Source organism: Schistocerca americana, chromosome 1 (genome assembly GCF_021461395.2).
Source record: "Schistocerca americana isolate TAMUIC-IGC-003095 chromosome 1, iqSchAmer2.1, whole genome shotgun sequence".
Lineage (NCBI taxonomy): Eukaryota > Metazoa > Arthropoda > Insecta > Orthoptera > Acrididae > Schistocerca > Schistocerca americana.
In genome coordinates this window covers 697,751,328-697,754,256 of record NC_060119.1, presented here as the reverse complement: position 1 = coordinate 697,754,256, position 2,929 = coordinate 697,751,328, and the positions used below count along the sequence as shown (strand labels likewise).

The following is a 2,929-nucleotide window of genomic DNA, read 5'->3' as shown; positions in this document are numbered from 1 at the left end:
GATATTAATAGCTCCCCATCTCATTACCATTTGTTTGCCAAGTCGTATCTTAGGAGTCCCTGGTTTGTCAGTTAGAGGTGGGACTCCGTCACCTCCAAAGGTCCGAGGCATTTTGCTCTGATTGTTGCCAGCATCATATTTAAAGTAACAGGGAAGCAGGTTGCTAGCCTTGCTTGCCCCGAGTCCCATTGAGTTTTACCCCTAACGGTTGAGAGACTAACCGGTGGATTTGGTAGTCTTTGCCGTATGAGCACAAAGGTGACCACGACTCAGAATATGTCCGAGATGCCCAGCCTTATTCCAAAGTAACTGGTTTCCCGACTGTCGGGACCACTTACTTGACCACTCATACGTTGACCGTGGTTCATGAACTAGGACATGACTACAGGAACCCACACCATGAACCACTAACACTTTATGATGTAAATTAATTTAATTGTTCTCATATTTAATGTCAGTAATGCTGTTATATGTATATCATTGTTCCTAGATAACACCCAAAAGTCACTGAAATGAAATGGTCATATGTCACTGGTGGCCAGGAGTACACACCTAGGAAAGTTCGGCCATTGAATTGCAATTCATTTCGGTTGACGCCGCATTGGGTGACATGTATGTACTTGATGATGAAATGATGATAACACAACACCCAGTCTCCGAGTGAAGGAATTTTCCGACCTGGCTGGGAATCGATCCTGGGTCTGCTGCATGGCAGCATATGTACTCAAAAATGAAATCACTGTTGTTTACATATGTAAATTAGAGATGACCAGAGCTATTCTTTGCAGAGATTGGATCAGAGCCACATACTTACTGGCATGAATTAGCTCGTTTCCATGACTCACCACACGCCATTCACTTAGTGTTATAAATGCAAGAAATGAACCTTCCCTCTTTAATTCAAGGTTACTGTAACTTTTTTGAAAGAATATACGAAGAAGACTAACAATTTCTCATCACATACCTCATAACTTTAAGATTTCCCAAAAGTCCTACATTCCTTCCACACTAAAAATAGAAGTAACACAACAAAATTCTGAATAAGGGTTTGGAAAATTATAAAAATAGTTGATTCTTGTTACTTTTTTGTAATTTTATTGGAAACAATACGTAATATAACAACTGAAACATATTGACATTATTTTCTACTTTCTGAAATTAAAAACAATTTAAAATGGCTCTGAGCACTATGGGAGTTAACATCTATGGTCATCAGTCCCCTAGAGCTTAGAACTACTTAAACCTAACTAACCTAAGGACAGCACACAACACCCAGCCATCACGAGGCAGAGAAAATCCCTGACCCCGCCGGGAATCGAACCCGGGAACCCGGGCGTGGGAAGCGAGAACGCTACCGCACGACCACGAGATGCGGGCTAAAAACAATTGTCATTTACAAAATGATGTAGCAATATTGTCTAGTTTGACAATTGCTGCACGTCCCAGTCTGTGGGTTCCTTGGAGCTGATTGACAGTATCGTCGAACACCATCCAAAGTGAACAACTCCCACCTTTTATAACGATATTTGATAGGTGAGTGTTCTTTCTTTTAATTTCATCGTATTGCAGCAGATTTTCTTAAGGAAAAAGGATTGTTATTTTAAAATATAACTGCTCTTTTGGTATCATCAGCAGTTTTCGTTACTGACTTCTATATAGCATGTTGCACAATTTGGTTTACAGAATTTGCAAACCAAGGGACATATCGAAGGTTCAAAAGCATAGGCTGACTTGAATGGAATGGAGAGCAGTGTGTCAAAGGTTCAAGTTGAATTGTTAGCTGACTCAGTGAACGACTGAAGATCACTCTGAGCTGAATTAGTTAGTGAGACAAGAATGCAAAGAGCATGGTGTCTCCTGACATCCCTTGCGGCCTGATCCATGTGGAGTCAGGATCGGTGAGCGGTTACTGGGAGCCGAATTAGTGACTGTGCCAAGGGCGCAATAACTCATGAATCATCGGTGATCTGCACCATGCTGATTCGGGAGCGGTAGGGGAGCAGGGCGCTTCCGCTTTGCAGAGCATTGTCTCTCGTAGTGAAGTTTTGAATGGGCCAAAGCGGCACCTCCTTGCAATTTGTCTCTTCAAATCAAAAGCAGAAATAAAAGGCGAGGAAGTGTTTTCTGTGTTAACATAGTGTTCCAAGCGATTGACCTGTCTTAGCTTTCTATTTTTTCATGCCTGCTAAAGCTATTCAGGCCAATGAGCTGCATAAACACATTTATATAAACTCGCCCGTATAGCTGTGTGTGTTAAAGCACTGCAACCATGATGGGGTGGTGTGCCAACCCTAGATTGAATCTGGTCAGTGGATTAATGGCGAGGGTCGATATGCCAGCTAGCTTGGAAGTGGTTTCTAGGTGGTTTCCCACACCCCACCAGGTAAATATCAGGCTGGTACCCAAATTCTGCCTTAGCTGCATGATTTGCAGTCATCCCATATTTTAATGATGCCAAATCCGTTAATAAGGCAACGGCCTTGCCGCAGTGGCTACACCGGTTCCCGTGAGATCATCGCAGTTAAGCGCTGTCGGGCGTGTTTAGCACTTGGATGGGTGACTATCCAGGCCACCATGCGCTGTTGCCATTTTTCGAGGTGCACTCAGCCTCGTGATGCCAAATGAGGAGCTACTCGACGGAACAGTAGCGGCTTCGGTCAAGAATACCACCATAACAACCGGGAGAAGGGTGTGCTGACCCCACGCCCCTCATATCCGCATTACACGCTGTATGTACTGTAGCATATTTTTTGCAGAATAAGCCATGTCAAGATGAGTAATTCATCATCTATGGTGGGATGCTACTGCAGCAGTATGGTCTGGAATCATCGTTCTGCACACTGACGTAACTGAAGAGGATTTTCGGACCTGAAGAGGTAAGGCTCCATTCTTCTGAGTCATTGATTGCTCACTCCATGAAAGGAATCAG

At 43.5% G+C, this 2,929-nt stretch overlaps 1 pseudogene; it reads left to right on the top strand.

Annotated features, from left to right (window-relative positions):
• The first annotated feature begins 2,470 nt into the window (after positions 1-2,470).
• Positions 2,471-2,588, top strand: LOC124555627 (annotated as a pseudogene).
• The last annotated feature ends 341 nt before the right edge of the window (positions 2,589-2,929 follow it).